Raw genomic sequence first — 7,435 nt, 5'->3', positions numbered from 1 at the left:
GTTGATATCTTGATGGTTCTCGAGGTGGTTAAACTGTGTCCTTGAAGGCAGCAGTGGGTCGTATTATATAGTTTGTGAATACATACAAGAATACAGTAGCGGGAATACAAGTGACATAAAGACATTAAAAACCATATAAAAGTGAGGATTATAGATGGCGCTACATGCTAAATGATTGAGAATTATTACACGACTGTAGCCTGGGGGCGGCCGGCAGCAATTAACGACTGGCAGTAACTACTTCACTGCCAGTTGAGGGTGACGGCACACCATTAACAGTCACCATAACAGTGGTGTAAGTGCACTATGTCGCCACTGTTGCCAGGACAGGCTCTGTTACAAACAGGTTAGTGAAGAAATCAGTCGTATTTTTGTTCCTGCCTAATATTACTAACAGACACATACAGCCATTATATATATATATATATATATATATATATATATATATATATATATATATATATATATATATATATATATATATGTCGTACCTAATAGCCAGAACGCACTTCTCAGCCTACTATTCAAGGCCCGATTTGCCTAATAAGCCAAGTTTTCATGAATTAATGTTTTTTCGTCTACCTAACCTACCTAACCTAACCTAACCTAGCTTTTTTTGGCTACCTAACCTAACCTTACCTATAAATATAGGTTAGGTTAGGTTAGGTAGGGTTGGTTAGGTTCGGTCATATATCTACGTTAATTTTAACTCCAATAAAAAAAAATTGACCTCATACATAGAGAAAAGGGTTGCTTTATCATTTCATAAGAAAAAAATTATAGTAAATATATTAATTCAGGAAAACTTGGCTTATTAGGCAAATCGGGCTTTGAATAGTAGGCTGAGAAGTGAGTTCTGGCTACTAGGTACGACATATATATATATATATATATATATATATATATATATATATATATATATATATATATATATTATGTCGTACCTAGTAGCCAGAACTCACTTCTCAGCCTACTATGCAAGGCCCGATTTGCCTAATAAGCCAAGTTTTCATGAATTGTTTTTCGACTACCGAACCTACCTAACCTAACCTAACTTTTTCGGCTACATAACCCAACCTAACCTATAGAGATAGGTTAGGTTAGGTTAGGTAGGGTTGGTTAGGTTCGGTCATATATCTACGTTAATTTTAACTCCAATGAAAAAAAATTGACCTCATACATAATGAAATGGGTAGTTTTATCATTTCATAAGAAAAAATTTAGAGAAAATATATAAATTCAGGAAAACTTGGCTTATTAGGCAAATCGGGCCATGTATAGTAGGCTGAGAAGTGAGTTCTGGCTACTAGGTACGACATATATATATATATATATATATATATATATATATATATATATATATATATATATATATATATATATATATATATATATATATATGTCGTACCTAATAGCCAGAACGCACTTCTCAGCCTACTATTCAAGGCCCGATTTGCCTAATAAGCCAAGTTTTCATGAATTAATGTTTTTTCGTCTACCTAACCTACCTAACCTAACCTAACCTAGCTTTTTTTGGCTACCTAACCTAACCTTACCTATAAATATAGGTTAGGTTAGGTTAGGTAGGGTTGGTTAGGTTCGGTCATATATCTACGTTAATTTTAACTCCAATAAAAAAAAATTGACCTCATACATAGAGAAAAGGGTTGCTTTTTCATTTCATAAGAAAAAAACTCTAGTAAATATATTAATTCAGGAAAACTTGGCTTATTAGGCAAATCGGGCCTTGAATAGTAGGCTCAGAAGAGAGTTCTGGCTACTAGGTACGACATTATATATATATATATATATATATATATATATATATATATATATATATATATATATATATATATATATATATATATATATATAAAAGATTAAAGTATTCAGTGAGAATCCACAAGGTCTTCTCTGAACACTATTTATTTTCTTCTTCGAGGATGTGGGTCCCTTTAATTAAACCAGTGGTGGTACCCCTATATATATATATATATATATATATATATATATATATATATATATATATATATATATATATATATATATATATATATATATATATATATATATATATATATATATAAGGTAAGTGTAGTTAACTATGCGTAAACATTTGTTGTATAATTGCTTTATAAAGAAAATCAAATTTTGCGATAGCCTAAAAGAGGGTAAATTTCCGATTATTAGAATTTCATTCATATCCATAACAATTATAATCGCAGATCAGAAGACATTAGTCACTGTTCAGTCCTGCCTGAACCAACTCATTAACTCATCACTCTTAAACTGACAAGTAGCCATCTGATAATTTTGAAACCAGACCCATACCGACTTTATTCCCACGCCAAATTAACACATGTATAGACATGTGTTAATTTGTTTAATACATACTGCCTTATTATCGGTCTTGGAGAAACATTTCCGGCACTTCCCGCCAAACACACACCGAAACTACGACGTTGGTACAACATTCGAACAAGTTTTAACACCTCCTAACCAGTTATAACAACCAATATAGCAAGTTGTAACAACGTTCTAATACGTCATAAACACATTAAACCAAGATGTAACAACTTTATTACAAGTTGTAACAAGCGGAAAATAGAGACAGTTTCGGTTTGTGTTTCCAGGGTTAACTGTACCAAGCACTGGTATTAAGTTCTACACCTGTATAACTTTTCTACAAAACTTAGAAAGAGCATTTTCGATGTCAGAGTAATGAATAATAATATTTGTTCACATAATAAATTCAGATTCCATCTAAAATATCATTTGAAATTATAATTACTCTTTGTTTTATGCATCGTTCATTAATACAAAGAAAAACTCCCGCATGTTAATTTACAGCGGAAAATATAAGTACATGCCAATATTTCGTTCTAGTTCCAATGTCATAATAATAACATTATAGTCTTTGAGTCATATATAAGATACATAAGCCAGCCTGCCAGCTGAACATGTATTTTAATAATTACAGATAAGGATCAATAGTCTCACCTGTAACCTCCAATGTTTTGAAATATAGATATGACCAAGGATGAGGCTTCTATTTCACTGTTGCTTTCTTTCACGATATTATTATTCATATATTTATTTGAATATTTACGTTGATGTTAATGATCAGTGATATAATAATTAACAATTATATTATAATAATCACCGCCATATCTGACTGGGGAAATGAACGTGCAGTTGTGTGTTGAAAGTTAACATAGAAACCAGCGATTGTGTAATGGTGGAGGGAAGAGAGTCACTCTAGGGGGTGGGAGGAAGGGGTGAATTTTCATGTTCTTGGGGGAGGTGAAGGGGTAATATCCATGTCTTGTGAGGAGGCGGGGGGAGAAGGGGTAATATTCATGTCCTGGGGGAAGGAGAGGGGGTAATATTCCCGCACTGAGCTAACACATCACTGTCCATGTGAAGTACAGTATTCATGGGGGGTTGGGGTCCCTCACCTGCTCATACGCCTGTTCTTTAATGGAAATGTTTAACAGTATATTGGATGTATTTACTGAAATATGTCAAGCTTGAGGTAGGATATATATATAATATATATATATATATATATATATATATATATATATATATATATATATATATATATATATATATATATATATATATATATTTTTTGTGCTTTATTATGCATTTGATGGTTACAAGATATACATGGGTTGATACAAAAATAATAATGCAAAAAGGTGCTTAAAGGTTATGGATCTCTTGAAGAACACAACAATGGGAAACATTGATGAATGTCACAGACGGGTTCGATCATTGTTGCAAGTCAAACACTTCTTCGAATTCCTCTGAAGTTGGACTAGTGCCCAAGACGCAACAGGCATTTCCCCTCTGAATCGCAACACTGAGGCGCTGGAACAAGAAACTTTTTGCTCTCTGGTCTTTTGTAGCGCTGATCAATTTGTCCCCCAATTCCTTCAGGAACTTCAATGCACATTTTCCCCACGAACCGAGGGTCTCCGAGCCGATCGGAACAAAGCTGTAGCAGTGTGCTAGACCTCTGTATTTAATAATTTTCTGCGATTCCCTGAAAGAAGCAGCACCACCGCTTTCACGTGTGCTGTAGTGGAGGTAGGTACTGGCCAGTGTGGCAGCGCACGTGTAGTCCCATACCACTTGCTTACCATCCTTCCAAGGTAGCAAGGTGACCCCATCAGGGCGCTTCTGAGGGTCGTTAGGTCTGGATAAGTGTGGTTCTCTTTGTGCCGGGCAGCGGGCTGTGGCGAGGCTCCTCTTGATGATGTCGTTGACTTCTTCATGTCTTGCAATTTTACCCTGTGATTTACGACATACCAGACCATGACGACCATATTGGTCTGCCATCGCAGTTCCGCAGATGCACCTATGTTCGGTGAGGATGGGGGCGGCAAGGCGAAGGGCAACTCCAATGCGGAGAGCGTCATGACTGAGGCGAGTTCCCAGGGCTGCATTGGGCACAGCAAATAAAAAATCCCCGGCGTGGGGTGCTGTTACCGCTAGGAGGCGGGCTTTGTTTTCAGCATCAGCGTTGTCAATCATTGCTGTGACAGTCTTTTCCATTATGGGGCTATCCCAGTGGGCCTGCTTGTGGTCTTTTGGGACTTGTGGTCGGGGTTGAGGGTGTGCAATGGTGTCCCATTGTCTGGCTGCTTCGATGAACGTTTGATCATGAGTTCCCGCTGTCTCTCTCATACGCTCTGGTAGGATCTGCCCTACCAATTCGTTGGCTGCTGTACATGAGGATAAGAATGCTGGAAGTGCTACCTCAGTTGCCTTTCGTATGCCTATCCCTCCAAATCTCACTGGTAGTGTTGCTTGGTTCCACTGACTGTCATCTAAATCTAGGTTGAGCGCCTTCCTGAATATTGACCTGAGGAGCTCATCATATTGATTTAGAAGTGGGTTGCCAAAAGTTGGTGCACACCTTAAGAAGTATGTTAGCCTGGGCAGGGTAAGGCACTTTGTGAGAAGGTAGAGGGCATCGTGGGAGTCCAAGTCCCCAATTCTCTCTTCCATCCTCTTTAGGTCTCTAAACTTTTCGTCAAGGATATATATATATATGTGTGTGTGTGTATATCACGAAAATAAACACGTGATTAAAAATGTGACAATGTCAGACCATGGAGGAAAAATGAAACCGGAATTTCCTTAAGTACTTTCGTATATTAATACATCTTCAGAAGGAGTATTTAAGGAAATTCCTGTTTCATTTTTCCTCCGTGGTCTGACATTGTCATATATATATATATATATATATATATATATATATATATATATATATATATATATATATATATATATATATATATATATATATATATATTGGGTAACAGGCGTTTCTTTGAACATAGTGGTTAAATATGACCGCACACTGGGTAAGGGCATAATGCCCATAGAACATTGGGTAAGGCGGGTAAACTTCTGGTACTGTGGGTGGGCTGGGGAGACCTTGGGTGAGATGTGGTCAAGATGAGGTGATGGGTGGCGAGGTCTGGGTCTGAGCGTCGGCAAGGTACCCAAGATGTTATTACTCAGTATATTTAAGATGGATATGGTTTGTTTTGTTTTGTTTTTAAATATGGCTTCCAGGATTTGTAATCCGGAATCTACTACCGACCAATTAGTATGTTTCGGAAGAAGTCGTTTGTGTAGACTTGTTCTATTGAATATAACCTAAAGGGTTTGACCAATGATTCGTTCTGAGTAGCTGAATCTAAAAATTCTATTCTAAAACAACAAACAATAACAACAACAGCGTTTTGTTACTAAAACGGTCGCAGTTCAGATTAAGAATCAGGAGTCGAAAATGTGTAATGCAACTAATTAATATTGTTAACAAGCATCTTAAGTAGTCAAGAAACAGTTGCCGAGATGTTTCTAGTGTGCGCATCTCCTCCTGCAAGTTTTGTAGGTTGTTATATCAAAGTTCTCACTTGCGGGATGAGCAGACAGGACCGTGAGAGACTGTGAGAGGCTGTGAGAGGCTGTGAGAGACTGTGAGAGGCTGTGAGAGGCTGTGAGAGGCTGTGAGAGACTGTGAGGGACCGTGAGAGACTGTGAGAGACTGTGAGAGGCTGTGAGAGGCTGTGAGAGACAGGAGACTGGGAGCGAAGAGGTGAAGCTGGAGTGAGAGACGGAGGGGCAGCGAGATACAATGCGAGAGAGTGAGAGAGAGTGAGAGGAGAGGTGTAGAGGCTGGAGAGGGACAAGTGTGAGCGGCCGCAGTAGTGGTGTAAGAGAGGAGGACAGAAGGCAGAGCGGTTGAGGAAAGGTTGCAAGACTTAGATCAGTCAAGAGATGCGATGGACGAGGGAAATATTATGGAGGCAATATTGACGCTGGAGGCTGCTGGACGGACAGACAGGAAAGCCGACGGATGGACGGGGAAGGCTGACGGACGGACGGACGGACGCGCGGGAGGACCCCCACAAAAACCATATTGGTATTTTTTCCCCAGTACAGGATGGTGTAAAAGTTTGTGGTTAAAGTGTGCCAGAGGACCCAACTTTGTTCACCAAGTCTCCCGTCCGCAGCCTCAACATCTTAATGCCACGAGTTATTTAAAAATTCACCGCGTTTATTACGGGCTCGCCATAGCCCGTGCTACTTGCAACTTGTTCCGAGTAGCGAATCTTAAACAACAACAAACCTCGTTTATTTAAGGGATTACAACACAAGTGCCAAGGGGTTTATGGAGAATATTTTGCATTTCTGAAGCTTTAAGCTGAATTAGTAAATGTGTTCGTGTGTGGAAAAAAGATAAACACGAATCCGTTGATTGACAGTTGAAAGGCGGGGCGAAAGAGTCAGAGCTCAATCCCCGCAAGCACAACTAGGCGAGTACACATACAACAGTGTTGGGTGGCACTGTGCCATCACCTGTCGAGCCTGTTTCTGGCGAAATTACCTGTCGAGCTGCCAGCTGTCACTTACACTGTGAGCACCTGTGAGGGAGCATGAGGGGAGGCACAGTGAGGGGAGGCACAGTGAGGGGAGGCACAGTGAGGGGAGGCACAGTGAGGGGAGGCACAGTGAGGGGAGGCACAGTGAGGGGAGGCACAGTGAGGGGAGGCACAGTGAGGGGAGACACAGTGAGGGGAGACACAGTGAGGGGAGGCACAGTGAGGGGAGGCACAGTGAGGGGAGGCACAGTGAGGGGAGGCACAGTGAGGGGAGACACAGTGAGGGGGAGAGACATAGTGAGGGGAGAGACATACCTAGTGGCTGGAATATAGCCATGACTCACTGAGTGAGGGGTATAACTGTACATTTGGCAATACCACACACCTGGCAGCACTACACACCTGGCAGCACTACACACCTGGCAGCACCATACACCTCGATTTCCTAATTGTGGGTAACATAATAGTGAGTGACTTCAGGAGAGCGAGGTTTAGATCTATCATGTCGTGATCGTGTGTCGACTGTTCCT

At 39.8% G+C, this 7,435-nt stretch overlaps 1 protein-coding gene across 1 annotated transcript in view; it reads left to right on the top strand.

The window, feature by feature from the left end:
- The window catches only part of LOC123770070 (uncharacterized), a gene marked incomplete in the record, with an annotated part of 133,140 nt that continues 125,705 nt past the window's right edge, over positions 1 to 7,435 (top strand). The window contains 1 exon segment of the mRNA XM_069301342.1: positions 1 to 95.

Source organism: Procambarus clarkii, chromosome 45 (genome assembly GCF_040958095.1).
Source record: "Procambarus clarkii isolate CNS0578487 chromosome 45, FALCON_Pclarkii_2.0, whole genome shotgun sequence".
Classification (NCBI taxonomy): Eukaryota; Metazoa; Arthropoda; class Malacostraca; order Decapoda; family Cambaridae; genus Procambarus; species Procambarus clarkii.
This window is presented reverse-complemented; position numbering and strand designations above follow the sequence as displayed.